General features: G+C 43.3%; 1 protein-coding gene across 2 annotated transcripts in view; it reads right to left on the reverse strand.

Moving 5' to 3' along the window:
• dip2ba (disco-interacting protein 2 homolog Ba) overlaps nt 1-17469 on the reverse strand; it is a 42149-nt gene that overhangs the window by 23980 nt on the left and 700 nt on the right. The window lies entirely within an intron of this gene.

Consider the following 17469-nt stretch of genomic DNA (forward strand, 5'->3'; position numbering starts at 1 on the left):
AGAGGAACACATAAGCAAGCACATGAGAAGTGGCCGAACACACACACATACACACACACACACACACACACGGAACACTGTAGCCCCATTGTCATTGTACTGCTGCGTTCTTCCAGGCACTTCACAGCACCATGGCCCCTTGGAATGATGCAAGGAGAGTTAGAGAGGAATGAGGGATGGAAAATGGAGAAGGCCAAGGAGGGGGGGGTGAGCGTTGGTGGTGGTAGAGGTAGGAGATATCATTGACGCAGACAGAGGTTCTCTGTACGCGTCGGGACGTGACAACAGACACAGAGTGGCACAGAGGCCGGCAGTGGTCAGTGGTCAGACCGCGTGGGTCGGGCTCTAGGATACAGAATACAACATGAGTGTCAGTGACAGAGGGCCAGCTGTGGCAGCTACTTGAAAACAACAGAGCAAGATGTGGGCTTTGAGAGGGCTTGGTCTTGTGTTGTTTTGAGGGGGAGTGCTTTTGCACCAGCCCAGGCAAATAGTGTGTGTGTGTGTGTGTGTGTGTGTGTGTGTGTGTGTGTGTGTGTGTGTGTGTGTGTGTGTGTGTGTGTGTGTGTGTGTGTGTGTGTGTGTGTGTGTGTGTGTGTGTGTGTGTGTGTGTGTGTCGATTTGAATAAATAGAGTGTGTGTAAGTAAAGTGGGAGGTCAGGGGGACAGGATATGAGCCTTACTCCACCCTGCGGTGAGTGAAGCCAAAACCTTCTCCCTGTGTCTGTGTAGAAAAGGAGGAATGTGCTGATTGGAAAACGGCCTGTTAACGGACTGGGCCAACTGGCCAGACACAGCGCCCCATTGGCCAAGAGACCCTCTGCAGGAACTGTTTGTGTGTGTGTGTGTGTTTGAGATCGGGAGCATGTGTGCGTCAGTCTGTGTTCACAGCTGGTGCGGGTTAGGTGGTTCTACTACACCGTGAAAAAGAATCGCTGATTGGCCTGAAAGGGCCAGGGACAGCCCAATGACAGTGAGATGTATGTCAGTGTGTCAAATTTGTATGCGTGTGTTTTCTTGTCAACATTAGAAGAGGACAACATCAGCTGACATTAGATGTGTCTACAGGATTTATGGACGCACACACGCGCCAACACAAAGGGAGTCTCCTGTCGTACAGTACACCTCTATGGATGCAGATGGGCGGACTGAGACAGCTGTCCTGAAGCTCATTAAAAAGCGACACGGCAGTGACCCGGTGATTCCTCCCTTAAGCGGCTGTTGTTGACCCCTGACCTCTTGGTAAAAGGAAGATGCATGGTCCTCACTCATTGCTGACAGACTGGCCTAACTCGTTTTATACCCGCAAACACGCACGCACACACACGACTTCACAGACATTATTGACGTTTCATTTTGTGACTTCATTCGTCTTGAATGAAAATGATTAGCCATGGCTGTATGCACTTCATTTGCGGAAAACAACCTTTAACAGAGGGCAACCCCGACAGAAACAAAGCATAATAACAGCAAGGGCGGTGGGCCAAGTGATAAACAGAGGCAATTCAATTATTTCAGCTGGGAGATGATTGTGATTGGACACTGGGAGATGAGAGATTTGCAAAAATGAGCAGTCAATATATTCAGAGGGACCCAAAGTGTCTAATGACTATGCTTATTTAGAGGGGAGGGTTTAACATGGAGACTCAACATCCAACCATCGGTCCTTCACAGTTCAAAAGCTGACGCACCTGCCCTGGCTCTTGGAGGGGAGGTTCGGGGCACCAGGGTAGCCCCTGAATGGTGTTATTGGCATGTTCATAAACCATGTTTTATGACCCATTATCCTGCAAGAGCAAAGACTGCTTAGGGGCACAATTAATCCAAACGACGGCGTGTATGACCCTTCACCACTATTATTCAAACTGAAGAAACAAAGGGTTCTTGTTTCTTCCGTTTGAAAACAGGGCTTCATGCTAAATAAAGAGCCGTCTTTTAAAGTCCACATAAGGCGCCAGTCCTCATAATGCAACATGTCAGCTGATCTAATTTGGTCTGTGTGCTGTCCTACAATGTTAAGCTTGCAAACAAGTGTCATATTTGCCAATTACATTTACATGCATAACTGGTGATGACCCTCCTGGCCCTAACACACACACACACACACACACACCTATTTGTTTCTGCAGGATTTACAACCAACCATGACAGCTCAATAATTACAGTAGAGGGATGGGGGCTTTGGGCTCTGGGGAGGAATTCACATCGCATTCATTTCTCTTTAGAAACAAGAGTTGTGCGTGATCAACAGAAATGTTTCACTGAATTGAGGAAGGCAATTTTGAAAGCCCAGAGGAGAAGAAGTACTTTTCTATTGAAAACACATCGGGTTAGAATGATCCCTCATAGGGCTGGTTCGAATAAATAATTCAAGCTTGGATAAACTTTTGGTTTTCCCCACCGAATATTTGAATATTCTGATTTAATTTTTAAAGATTTTATTCATAGTGCTCATCTTTCCCTGCCTGAATTTGAGCCTGTGAAACCTGTTCTGTTCATGTTTATAAGCCCATCATTATTAGTAGGTGGCGTTCTTTGGGATCTCTTTGCTTAGTTTAAAAACATTGAAATACATTTACAAAATACGTCCATTATTCAAACCCTTCTGAAACAATTAACCCCTTCGGCTTTCCACAACCTCTTATTTAGAAGCGAGCAACATATACTGGGAGTGCCACCAGTTTTTTTGATAAATCAGATTATTATTACAACCATAATAATTGTTGTTTCAAAGTCGGTCGATCTCTGTCGGTCTAGCCGTTTCTCATACTGGACGACACAAGTCATCGTCCTATCAAAGTATTGGAATAGTGCTTGTATATCAGAATATTAAAGAAGGATCATTTGGTTATCCCATGTTAGGCTAGGCCATTTTGACGATGGCTACCGTAACCTCCACCTAAGGGTTGACGTAAAGTGTTCTCGGACTCTGACTTATTAATTGTTTTATCCCTAGGGTATTCAGATTAATGGTTAACTAGCATACAACCTGCGGATCGAAAAATGCATTAAAAAAAATGTAATCAAATAATTTTTTATAAATTTGTATCTAAAAAAATTAATAATTGAATCTTGAATTTAGATTTCAATTCTAACTCACAAACAAATACCAGAGCATTCAGAATTTCGGTTCAGCACTAATCCTCCAAGATCTTCCCTAATCTGTAATCTCAGATTACACAAACACCAACATAGATTTACTAGTTTCCATATACAATGATCCAATCTCTCCATCTGGCTACAGTTGTAAAGGAAGTGTTGGAAGGTCAAATAATAATATCATCCGTCTTCTAAACTGTGATGCAGGACTGTCTAATAGGGATAAACTAGGTGTCTAATCAGTAACTGTGCAAAAAAAAAAAAAAGAAGGAAAGGCGGTCGCAAAATTGAAGAATTTACACAACATAAGATGAACAATACTGAATTGCTAGTAATAGTCCGATGGACAGAGCAGTGGAAAGGTAGCCATCTGAGGTCCATTGAGGGTATTTTATTTAAGAAATTCGAGAACTGGACGGATGTCAGTTATGTGGATATTGTGAGTTGGTTAAAATCCGTTCTATGGCTTTTAGTTCACATCTCATTGTAGGATGGTGATGAGGGATTAATCAGACAAAGAAATTATGTATGATACTTAGTTGAATTTTTTGTGAAAGTGAAAGATTAATCCATAATTGGATAAATGCCCAATCTAATAGTACTGATATTTCAGGTATTGCTGTGCAAGTCTAACGGCATGACAACACAGTGAAAAAAAAATCATCAAATCCAGTTAAACAAAGCTTGATCATCTTTACGAAAGGTATCTTAATTTCACAATAACACAGTCGACTCAGAAAGCAATATTATTGAATCTTAACAAACACCCAAAGGATATCTGAAGCTCTGGTTTAATTGCTTATAACTAATGCCAGATACAACGTCCGTCATTGACTATAATTTTATTACATTTCATTAAAAGAAGAGCATTTATCATTTAAAAGTGTCACTCAACAACCACAGAAAGCTTTAATTTTTGACAGGCGAAGAGGGCGTCACCTGCAGGATCGTAGTTTTAGAAACTATTGAGCTGAGAACGAGGCAGACTAGGAACCAAAAAGAACAAACAACAACATTATCCAAATAATGTGTCCAAACCAGATGCTGTCACTCGCCACCTGCCTATCAGTCAAGAGGGTTGTGTAATTTCACCTTAGTTACCCGACAAGGTTAACAGAGGGGGTGTGTGTGTGTGTGTGTGTGTGTGTGTGTGTGTGTGTGTGTGTGTGTGTGTGTGTGTGTGTGTGTGTGTGTGTGTGTGTGTGTGTGTGTGTGTCTTTTCAGGACATCTAATCATGCTGGTGTGTTTAATGCAGAGGAAACACACACCCTTATATTCAGTGTACTTCCTAGCCATTAAAGGACTACTTAACACTGATACATAATATAAAAAAAGGGGGCTAGTTCCCAGGGCTCTCTCGCCACTGCATCAGCATGTCCCATTTAAAAAGCAGGCTACAAATCCACTGGGACGAGTTCACTTGAGGGCACCAAGATGGGCAAATCTATGTCTAGGGAGTAGGTTAGAGAAAACCATTGGATGTCGGAGGTTGAGTGACTGAGAGTGAGTGACTGAGAGAGTAAGAGAACCATTTCAGCCTAGAAAAGCCTCAGAAGCATGCATAAAACCTTTAAGTCCTTGAGTCACACTGAAAATACTTCTTGACCATGTGAGTTCAAAGCCCAGCTCACTCTACCCTTCCATGCCAGCACATATTGCCACATCCCGATTAAACTAGTCTGTTTACTTGGAGCATTCCCTGGATAGCTGTGGCCTCGCAGCAATTTAAGGCTTATGGCAAACCAAAGCTATATAACCGACATACATGAGACCGACATGATGACATGCTGATACATGAAACCGAAGACTTTGGAAAAAAACTAATGGCTGAAAGTAAAAGCCGAGATGAATCGTGGGATAGGTCATAACTAATAAAAGGAAGGAAGGAAGGAAGGAAGGAAGGACCGAATGAGAGGAACACCACAAGGCACTGCCAGCCAGCAATTCAGACTAGTCCGGCACGCCAGAATGAAGCATGAAATCACTTGAATAATTATAGCCTTCTGCTAAAAGGAAAACAACAAACTAGGTCAATTGTGTGTGGTTTATTAGATTAAGTTGAAGATCTGCAATGTAAACCGAGTCGGGCCGCTTGGCTCTGTAACAAGGCTGTATTCAGGATACACAGTATAAATACACCTAAACATTATATCAACCTCACGGGGAAAATTATGTTTCTTTCAGGCTTTTGAAGATACTTTTGGGATTTAGATTTGGCATCCAGGCCCATGCAGGGCTCCTTTTAAGCCTATATGCGGTGTGCGTACATTTCGCGACTGCTGAGGCAGCACTTTTAGATCACAGCTGTTTGTACAATTCGCTGAGCTAACTATGGAGAACAGAACAGTTTAAATAAAAGTGCACCAAGCCAGTGAAGATGAACCTGTATATTATACTGAGAGTAGCAATGACTGCCAAACCAACTCTTACCCTTGAAGAAATTCCCCGTAAACAAGTGTGACCGTACTTAAAGTGGGACTTTTTCATGACACAACATTCAGAGCAATCATTTTCAGTCTAACTTTATCTGACTGAATGATGATTTTTTTTCTACAATGTGTTCCAGTGTTCAAAAGTAACTGTTTACAAAGAGGTAATGAATTTGGAACAAATTCTTTTGCGGCAAGTTTTTAAATAGATCTCACACTGGGTAGGACTTCATAAAGAAAATGTTAACAAGAAACTGCAGGCACCCACTGTTCCATATAGATAGCCTATGACTAGTCTAGATAGTGGAGTAAACAATACATATCGCTGTTAATGGGAAATGTCATAGCGCTAAAGATAGGGGCACGGAAAGCATCACCACAATATGAAGCCTGCAAAGCTCCAAAGAACCGATAAAGAGCTAAAACAAATATGGCACTGAGTAATATTCATTTGAAATGGAAAAATACATAAGAGAGATCAATGTGTACGGCTTTTATTTTGTTAATTGTGAACTTCAAAGTGATGTTTCTAAGGCAACCGGCTGTCCATCAATCTACAACACCATTCATAACTTCAGACATTACACACATTAAGAAACGGCTGGCCTTTTCAGCACCTTCCAACTGCATTACAATACCACAATGAATCAACTGTGTTACTCAGAAGAACACCACTATTTGGTTTTGGGATTTAAGATAAAGTTTAAAGCTTTTACAAAGAGACATCACCAACATGTGATAACAGGGGGGGGAGGGGTGAGTTATGGATGGTCTATCACTGAGTCAGATCAGTAACGTCATACAAGCACTGACGATGTACTAGTTCTGTTCCACGTTAAGAGATATACAAGCTAAACAATGTCCTCAATGAATCACTTTATGGAGGTTACTGTTGGTCAAAGGAGCCACACTGTTACCTGGACACATTCCAAGGACATTCCCCGGTTGGTGTTTAGGAATAACGTTTAAGATATTTATAGCGTGATGGATGAATAACGTGCCGTCATTGCTACTCTCATTGTGCTTTATCTTTGCTTTTCATCTTTGTGAAGTGGTGGGCTTGCAGGGTAGTAAAATCCCACAAGCCTTGGGCCTATATGTAATATGTTATGCTTCCAGCAGGTTAAAAGATTACTATACGGCCATGCACTACATGTGAACAAAACGTTGGTAATCTTTTAGAAAACCCTTATTGTCGTTGTCGATGTTTGCAAATGCATCCTTTTAAACTTAGGGACAAGCTGTCGCAGTTATATTGGCCCGGCAATTAGTTCCTCCACTATCCACATGTCCAGCTATGACAGTTGTGACAGGTCAGTGTCTGTATTAGGCATGGTGAGGTTCACACAGAGAAACCCCCTGTAAAACAAATACAGTGTCACTAGGGGAGTTATTTAAAAGTACATAAATAGGTTTGGAAAGTGTAGGGTTGGCATAAGTACGGTAGCCCCATGGCACTGGTTCCTTTACAACTAGTAACTATCGGAAAAAACTGTGGGGCCGATTTGGGTGGCTCGGTCCTTGCCTGAGCTGCGGAAAAAGCCGCCCTCCGGTACTGAGAAACCACCATAGAGGCAAGCACACACCGGACCGAAAATCGGCTTCGTGACATGAGTCTATTTGGTGTGGTCGCTCAAATCGGCCATGTCGGCGTTCGTTTCAGCCGGTCATCATGTGTAATCGGCCATTCGAGTCGGTCATACTTTTACCATTCTGATTGGTGAAGGGCTAGCAGCTTGACTAGCGAATCAGTGAAGCCCGGAATTGAGGATTGTAAACATACCAGATAAACAGTGTAATCGAAGAAGATGTCAACAAACTCTCTCAACGCATTGTTTGGCATCGTTTTGATTGTTGACCTTGGATTGAATAATGTTGGACCTCACTCTCTGCTGACAACAGTGACTGGTGATGTCAGCGTGCTCTGTGTTTTGGTCTAGAGAGGACCTGCTACTTCTGGTTTTCGTGTTTTTTGGCCCACAATACAGATGAGCTTTGCCTGTTGTTTTGGAGACATTACATCTCGCGCAAACGCGGAATGTACGGCGTCGGCTGTAATCCCGTAGGTGTGTACCGCCCATGTCGGTGTTCGAGTCGGCCAGAATAAATAGCCCAACTTCATTTACCGACGCGAATCGGGCAGTTGGTCCGGTGTGTGGTTGCCTCAAGGGCAGTGTTGGGTAGGTTACTTTTAAAATGTATCCAGTTACAGAATACAGAATACATGCCCAAAAATGTAATATGTAACGTATTCTGTTTCATCACTCAATCTGAGTATTGTATTCTGAATACTTGGATGACTTCCACATTGAATTGTGTTGGAATGCGGCATCAAATCCTGCTTACTAAACAGGCCTATTCTGGTGTGTTCTTCTTCTGTGTTCTGTGTAAGTCTCCCTGAAAGTGAACTATTTTATATAATTTGCTGTAGTGGAACAAAGACTATAAGGGTATGTTCATGCGAAAGATATTCGCTATTACATCTAAAAAAAAATCACTGAGCTAAGTGCATAGGTGGTGTTGCCTATAAAATCGCGTTAAAATAGAGAGAGAAGATCGTTCAATCATCGGCATTTTTATGTGTGTTTTCCAGCATACGTTTTATGTGGGTGTCTGACTGTCGAAATTCCCAGACGTTCCGACAATTTGCTGCTAGTCTTGGAGATACCGCTAATCAAACATAATAATTCCCATAATGCGCGCGGCTGAGCGGGTGCCTGTTACGTCCAAAGAGGCATATGCTTTGTAGAACTGGATCGGACCAAGGTGCGTTCGCTTTCACATCTCAAGCGAACCGTACCAGGGTTTGTTTGGAAGCGAACCGAGACCAGCTGTTCAGGGAGGTCTGGGTCGGCAGATCCGAAGTGAGGTGGTTGCATTCACACCAACGCAAAACGTACCGAACCAAGGGGACCCAACTCGTTTAGTGCGCACTAAATGCTGTTGGTGTGAAAGCACGAATAAACTGCTGAAACAGAAGTATCGTCATGTAATCCATTGATTTCAACAATGTTACTGTATTCTAAATACCAACCATTTAAATTGTAACTGTAACGGAATACAGTTAGCTATAATTTGTATTCTGAATACGTAACGCCGGTACATGTATTCCGTTACTCCCCAACTCTGCTTAAGGGCCTACACTAACATGGCTGTTTGAGCATGCCACTGACATGGGATCCTTTTATGGTGCACCGCCACTTCCCTCTCCTGTGCGATTCGCTTTCTGACTTTGAATCAACAGCCAAACCGCTGCAACGCCGAACTTGGCGCCCGTCACGTCAAGTTTGATGAGCCGAGGCAGGTAAAAGATTTCACCTCCAATAAATTTGGGTTAATTTAAAAACAGTCAGTTATTGTTAACATGTAACAGGGGAAGAAAATGTACCAAGGACAAATGGGTTCATTGGATAAAACCTAAACAATACTTAATATTATGAATGAGGGTCAGAGCGAAAGTAACATCAACGTGTCGGGTGTCACAGCAGAACTGATGCAGCCGGTGTGTGTGTGTGTGGGGGGGGGGGGTCACTGGGCCGGCACAGACCTGACTTGAGGTCTGTAGATTAGGGATCGACCGATTATCGGCGCCGATATTCTGCATTTTGACACATATCGACATCTGCCTCTTTTTTTTTATCGGACGGCCAAAAAGAGATCCATTTAAAACAGGGTTATTTTGGCTCTGATGCAGCCGCGCCTCTCCGTCTGCTGTCTCTCCAGCATTGTCCCACCCACAGCACCATCTGATTGGTTACACGCTCTGGTTACACGCACGACAGGTAACAGCCAATCAGCAGTGAAAGCTGTGCATGTGCGCAGTGACACACACACGGCGGAGAGGACAAAAGGTTTTGTCTGGTTTGGTTTCGAGGTAAGTTAAGGCAGCAGACTCTCTGAGAAATTGTAATAAATATCCCAGTCCTATACAACTCACAACTACTACCATTACTGTGAGCCCATTAACGTTATCGAAACATAAGCGGCAGCTCTGCTCGCTCGCAGTCCGTTTATCACTCGAAACAAGGTTGCTGATAATATCGATATGGAAATAGTCTGTGATAGTAGAAGTCTGTGTTTGAGGGAGAGAGTAAAAACCTAATAAACTCAATTCAGTCCGGTTTTATTTCAGGGAAGCACGTTAAGCGGTGGTTATACTTCTATAATAATAATATACTTTTATTCTTAATATTTATTTATTTATTTATTTGTGTATGTATATCTGGAGTTCGTGACAAAAATAATTTCCCTCTGGGATTATTAAAGTGTTTATCTATCTATCTATCTATCTATCTATCTATCTATCCATCTATCTATAACTGCGTAATGCGCTATCCAACTGCGTAACCACGGAGCCCCTCGAGCCCTAAGGCTTTAAGGTGAAGACTGATTAGCTTTTAGCGATAACGTTAGCCCGGTGGTCCGCGTTCTCCTTCTCTGGCTCTAGACGCTCAGCAAACTGTAGCGAAACTCTAAAACTCACAACTAGTAACGTTACTGTGAGGCCCAATACGTTAGCAGCAGCTGTCTGTTCCTATGATAAACACTGATTATTAAAGTGAAGATGCTGTAGGCTATTTAGTGTTTTTAAACGGTTTAATCACTTGAAACAAGGTTGCTGATAATAATGATAGGTAAAGTCAGTGATAAAAGTAAGAAGTGTGTGTGTGTGTGTGTGTGTGTGTGTGTGTGTGTGTGTGTGTGTGTGTGTGTGTGTGTGTGTGTGTGTGTGTGTGTGTGTGTGTGTGTGTGTGTGTGTGTGTGTGTGTGTGTGTGTGTGTGTGTGTGTGTGTGTGTGTGTGTGTGTGTGTCCAACGCGGTCGGCGGTGAACAGACACAAGACCAAACATAAACGTGAGGCGAATCATGAAAACAAGAACTCCCTTGGCCTTGCATAGATGACTGGTGGTCAGAATAGGTCACTTCTTCATCTCAACCGGCAATACCTGCCAACCCCTCCCTGCCTCAACACGGTCTTGCTTCCTGTTTTGGGATGAATTTTCAGTTTCATGCAAACTAACATACCTTGTCATCTACATTTTACTTTTACTTGAGTATATTAACTCTACCGGACCGAACATTCCAAAAGACAAAGGGTTTAGGAGGACTTTACATTTGATAACCTGAACGTAAAACTATTCTTACATGATGGCAACTATAAAATCAATAACTGATCACAACAGGGACGAAAATCGCAATTTACAACATTAAACAGCAAAAATAATTGTCCCTAGGAGATGGTTAGAGTCCAAATGGCAGCAGAAAGGTTCTTTAGATGAGAGATAAGTTGAGATAATGGTACCTTACTTATCAAAGACAGGACATGTGAGAGTTTTAGAGGGCAGAATGTTTAACGGCTTTGCTGAGTCTCTACCAATATGGAAAGCTCATAAAGCATGCTCTAAAAAGGTGAATAAGAAATACTAGCGGGGTGTCTCCATCAAGGCGAGACCGGGGGTACCTTGCTGAAAACATTCTAGACGGGGCACGTTCTCGTCCTCCCACCTGCCGTGGTATACCGTCATTATTAAACCAACGGCCCACTGAAGAACAACCTCCCACCACGGTTACACAGATCTCCAATGAACTAAAAGGGCCATCAAAGAGAGCAGAACATTTGCCCTCACTTACAGATGAAAGCAGCATCCCCTGGAAAGTAATGCAGTAAAAGGGTTGTCATCATTACACAAAAGCTCTTCATGACGTAGTCACACTGTGAGTAACACTGGCTTCATGTTAACTACAGTTTGTCTGCCTCTAAACAGCCAATTAAAGTATGAGAGAAGGGTGCCATTATTATTGAGTATACGGTGAAACCTGATAGTTCAGATATCTATAAAAGAGTTATTGGAGAAGGCGGTTGGAGCAGTGGGGGGGGTTAAAAGGAGGTTGGAGGCATTGATGAATCAAAACAAAGTTCAACTTGTGCTGCAATAAGGCAGATCTTAGTTTTGAGAATATCCAGACTACGTAGGTCTTATTTGATTTGACACACACACACACACACACACACACACACACACACACACACACACACACACACACACACACACACACACACACACACACACACACACACACACACACACACACACACACACACACACACACACACACTTTGGAGTTTTGGTCTAAAAGTGCTAATAACACAGAACAAGCCGACCATCTCCGTTTATCATAAGCAAAAGACTAAGACCACATAGTGTTTCATTACAACAACAAAAAAGAGAGCTTAGTTGTTAACCCTTCCAGCTATTCATTCTATTAGAGAATTTGTTTAAAATGGCTGTGGTTAGTAAAGGGACCGGTATTGAAACAGTTACAATTTCTCAAGCTCTTAGGCGTGGGGGTTCTCCATTAAATTAAGTGTACGTAAACATTGTCATTTCAAGAGAGTCACATTGAAGAATTGAATTTCAAATAACATTTAAAATGAATGAGAAACTGTATCAGATTTCTCTTTTTTCTGCTCGTTAGACACAGTTTATGCAAAACAAAATGGCTGGATCCTTCAAGGTCCCGATATAAATCAATGTAACATCACCACGTTGTGATTCCAATGATGTTGAAACATGATGCTGCTCTCCTCATTTCAAGTCGATGAAAAGACATCAGGCCAAGAATGAACTAGAGTTGTCGGCACGGAGGGGTTAAAGAAGCAGAAACCACACCCATGTGTTTTCATAGCCTTTGTTTTACCTCATACTCTGGAGAGCTGAATTAAAGGGGTCCACGACTACAAGCTAGCCTACAACACAATGTGTTTTGTGGGGCCAAGAAGGGAGATAGAGATCTGTCTGGGTGGGGGTTTCCTGAGGACTTGCTGGAAAATGTATTGTGTCGCCTTTAACTCTAGTTCTGTATGATATTACAACAGATAAGAATTGGGCTGTGTAGGTAGGCCTACTCGGAAAATGTGATTGACAGTTGTGATTGGATGGCCTGCGCAGAAACAGACCTTTGTCTGTCTCTGTGAAATAAACCTTTGATCTTAGTTTACCCATAAGCCCTTGCTGTGACCTGGGTTGTTTTCATTTATAGAAACTGAGGAACTCATATTTTCCATGCAGTCAGCGGTGATCAAGACTTGCGGAAGTCAATACAGAGAGGGTTCAAAACAGACGTTCCGAGATAAAGAGAGAGAGGAGGAACTGGCAATGCTGAAGAAAATATAAAATCACCTGATGGTGAACAGTTGTGAGTGGATGCCAGTGTCTATTTACAGCCCTTCTAATTCACAAGCTTTCAATAATTAACAAGCATACAGATTGTTGGTTCCGGCTGGACCAAACAGCTGTACGACTGGCCCGAGAAAGGCAGCTCTTCAACGGCTGCAGTATTTCACACCAGGCCATCGGGTCCCCATATGACCCACATGTGTTAGATGGCCAGTTAAACAACGCATGTGAAACCATGTTCCCCCGTGTTGCACCAGAGCTGGCCGCGCCCTGCTCAGTGGTCAACACAAGCATGAGACTCAGATTTTGTCACCGCACAAATAGAAGGGACTTCTCGTACATCCAAGAATGAGATGCGTGTCTTAAAACTTCAACAATGGCCGAGCTTTTGTGTGGAAGGGGGACGCTTGTTTTTTTTTCATTCTGAGCCATGAAAGTGAATTTGCCCAGCCCGGCGGGTCTATTTATATTCACAAGAGCATTCTTCAGCATTAGCGCAGTCACAAGCACTCCCAGGCAGCGAATAGAGCCTGGCGGTAGCATGGAGGGCCTCTCCATCAGCGTTCAGTGTCTGAGAGCAGCAACACAACTCTACCCAGCTCCATTGTGAACCAAGAGCACTCCATTCGGTCCAGGAGGCCTCCGTCTCGGTGGATTTAATTGAGAGATGCAGTTGAATTTGAGGGGCTCAGTAAGTCCACTTCATGCAAGGGCTTGAGATGACAGTGCTATTCATTATTGATACCGCAGAGTCATCCAAGGAGACTTACAGTTACGGATAGAGTATTTTTCAGGAGATTGTGAGTCTGGCTTTTTGCTTAAAAGGATGCCTACAGCAGGCTGCATACACCGGGGATCGAACCCAGTACCTTCCATGGTCAACAGCCTAGTCTCCTTAGGCTGTTGACGCACTAACCACCTCACTACCCTACTTGCACTAAGTATCTAGCGGTCTGTCTGTTATGCTAGCAGCATATGTCTGGAGGATCTTACCTCCACGTGACTGCAGGATACTAGAGCAGTAGGTTGGAGGCTTGCGCAATCGCAGCGTCAGCCAGGAGATTCAACAAGGTATCTGATCCCATTCTTCCAAGTTGGGAGGCCGGATTGCATAGAGGCAACTAACTGGGGAAGGGGGCCTTGACACTTGGGGAGAGGGCCATTCATCCATTCAGCACGGTGGTGACTCATGGTTTCGTTGAGAAAGGTGGGCATACTGCTCGCTGACTGAGTACACATTAGGGCAGTACAGCCGTACAAAAACAGGTTCTCTCAAGGAGTGTGTGTCAGCCCCGGAGTGGGGGACACACCTAACTCCGGTGAATCATGGTTCAGCAGGCTTTCCTTAGTGTAAACATGCCTCATGTCTCCACACACTGATGGTTTGGCTGTGGAGCCAGCCCACGTGGGACGCGAGTATCATAAATGTTAAAATAGTGCTGGGTTAAACGAGCACGCCTAGCACTTCCACATCCATGTTTACATAGACTCCTGGGACCCACAGGAATGCAATGTTTTTTTTCATTTGTACATATTTCAGAAAGATTGTTTCTTATTAATCAGGTGAAATTACCAACTTTGGTTTTAAAGGAAAACTGTTTGCTGAACAGTTTTCCAGAACTGGTGACAGTACAAACTTCATATTTCGAAATTGAAGAACTCAGGAGGGATGATTCTCTCAAGGAAAGTGCCCTTACATTTCAATGCGAGTCACCACACCATCAGGAGGAAAACAGTGTTTTTATAAATGTCTACGCTGTTTCAGCAATTTGTTTGGCAATGACATAAAGTAGGTGCTTTGTCGGATTGTATGCCTCAACCTCAACATGAAAGAAGGAACATCACCAGCAGACGGACACAAAACCAAGTGATGGTGACGGTCCAACACTTGGGTTCTGGCATGTGAGGCATGTTCAGCCTACTGCAGGGAAAGGTGAGGGGTCCACAGTCACTGTTCATTAACTATTCACACACATTCACCCTATCCCAAGCTCATGATCTCCCTCTCACACACACACACACACACACACACACACACACACACACACACACACACACACACACACACACACACACACACACACACACACACACACACACACACACACACACACACACACACACACACACACACACACACACACACACACACACACGGTTTTGGCTCTGAAATCGACAGATGATTTGTCCCCAAGACCTGATTTTTTTTATTATCAAAAAGCTGATTATTTCTATTCACCAGGTCAGGTTCTTGTGAACTCAGCCCTAGTATGAAATAGGGCGGCATCACAGCAATCTGGAGAAAAAGTGTTACCATCATAACACATTAATTACCATGTAAACCTTTGTGTTTCAATATGTTGTATATGATACAATGAACCACTTGGTAAGTTGGTATAATAATTAAAATAAATAACTTTCTATCTCAAAGTTGTATAACTAAGCTCTAAGTGGAAGCCAAGTAATCACTCTAAAGATAAGCCAACCAGACACATTGTGTGAGCCATGGCAGCAGTTTAATGGCAGTTTCCATTTGAAAAATGCGTCATCTTTTTTTATTCCTCTTTTGTGCTTCTGTTGTTGACAAGCCAGCAAGGAGAAGCTCTGGATCTGCTGAAACAGATCTGTTGAGCAAGAGGAAGTGTCCCGTCTGTCACAACTCTAATCTGTCTCATAAAGCATAACACAATGAATAGCCAGCTTGCCTCTAACCCCGACCCTAAGCAGTGCTGAGGTGGAGAAGGCTTATGACATCACCATGCTCTGATTAGGAGGCATTGTCTTAACTATGGTTAAGGACGCAGTGAAACACCCGCATCATGATCCTGCATAACGCATTTGGAATAGAAGCCGGCATTAGCAAGTGACTTCTAAATGCTGGGTGGGATTTTTGGAGAGGTGTGTGCTGACTTGTATGGCAGAAACACTTAAAGGAATCCCCAGCGGTGAAACAAAAAAGCACTCCAACTTGTCGTTAGAGTATAATGCACACTCACACAGACTTGGGTGTCTCAATCGCAGAAACTCAGAGGAAAGTCGATGGCAAGGTAAAGAGTCGATTTCCATTTCATGCTTTCTTCAAGGGGGCGGAGGGGATGTCTGACTGGGTGGTGCAGGCTGGCTGGCACACTGAGAGACATTTTAGTGCTACGACTTCTTCACCTCTACTTAGGGCCAAAGGAACCCACTCGCCTAATGACACAATGGGCACAGTCCTTTTCTGCTCCTTCCATACACTGGTTGACCTACATATAAAGCCATTGGCAGAAGAAAGTGTAATGCAGACATGACGATTCCCTTGACATGGCAAAGACCAGTTCAGTCCCTGCTGGCCCTGCAAAAATTCCAATGAATCATGCAAGCGTCGTAGTTAAAACACTCATTGCTTAGTAAAATACCCATATTTACAAAGACATTAGCAGATTGCAAGTAATGACACATCCTTACTACCTCATACACAGGAGTCAACAGAATAGAGAAGATGAGCAATGTCCGGTCAACGTCAAGACCGACGACAGTTCCTACCTACCCTTACACTGGTGGAAAGATGACATCACACAAGAGGGTGGTATGGGAGACGTCTGCTGCTGGCCGAGCTCCCGCTGACATTATAAACACTACACATCATCCTCCACAAGTATGACTGATGACCAGCTCCTCCCTGCCTATGGAGATTACTCTTCCCAGCTTATGCACAAAGAACCAGTTCAGCTGAATGGCCTAAATGGCAGCAGAGCTCCTTGCCACGGCGGCTCGGACCAGCTGAATGGTGCTCATTGTGTCCCCAAAGTCACTGGGGGCCAGTAGAACTGAGTTGCTTTTTAAGCGAGCATTTGATGGGCCTGTCTTCTTCTCCAAGCAGCCCGACAGGCATTTCTGCATGGGTTTGCTATGAACACAGCGAACCTCAAAACCAATGAAAATACTTATCGACTGAAAGGGGAGGTACACCCAACAGTAGGTGAGGGGTGCTCAGTTTAAGAACATGAAACAAAAAACAAGCTAGCCTTTATTCTTCAGGCAAATGTCAAGCAACCATGTAGGTTAGGCAGTAAGAGGATTGTGACTTGTGAATTTCACCAAAATAATGCAGTCAAGTTTTCACCATCAGGGGGATGTGCTAACAGTGACGTGACAGTGACCAAAGTAAGGGATGTGGCCAGCTGTTTTGGGGGAGGTGTTGGCTTTGATTTCATCGGTTGACACGTGTGTAAACAGAAACAAACAGACAGTCCCCCACTCTCATGCGATTGCATAAGAAAACGTTCATAAGTATATAACAATTGTATTATCAAATGTGATTTTAAAACATCTGAATAGTAAGCATCAAGCAATTTTGGAAAAGGCAAGTCACAGGTGAATTTACAGGTGCATGCAGCTCTCTGGTCCCATCACCAGTTTCTATGAGTACGATACCTGGAAACAAGGCCTATGTTAGTCATTATAACAGATCCCATCTCTGGACGGCCAAGAGGATGGCCGCAGGGCTTATCTCTCCCCACTAGCAAGAACCCAAAATGTGAGTCACAGCCGTTGAGCAATACAGTGTGTCAGTTCAGTGGGAATCTGTACTCTTCCCCTCGTTCAATTTGGAATACAAGTCGACCTAACCTACTGTATAAAAAGGATACCATGGTGAATGGATGTACCTTTACATATCTCAAACCAGACTACATTGTTTTTACCAATTTGGGAAAAAAAAATAATAGATCAATAACATTCACGGGACTGAAATAAGAGTGTGAGCTTAACATGAATAGAT

This window comes from Gadus chalcogrammus, chromosome 1, assembly GCF_026213295.1.
Source record: "Gadus chalcogrammus isolate NIFS_2021 chromosome 1, NIFS_Gcha_1.0, whole genome shotgun sequence".
Taxonomy (NCBI): Eukaryota; Metazoa; Chordata; class Actinopteri; order Gadiformes; family Gadidae; genus Gadus; species Gadus chalcogrammus.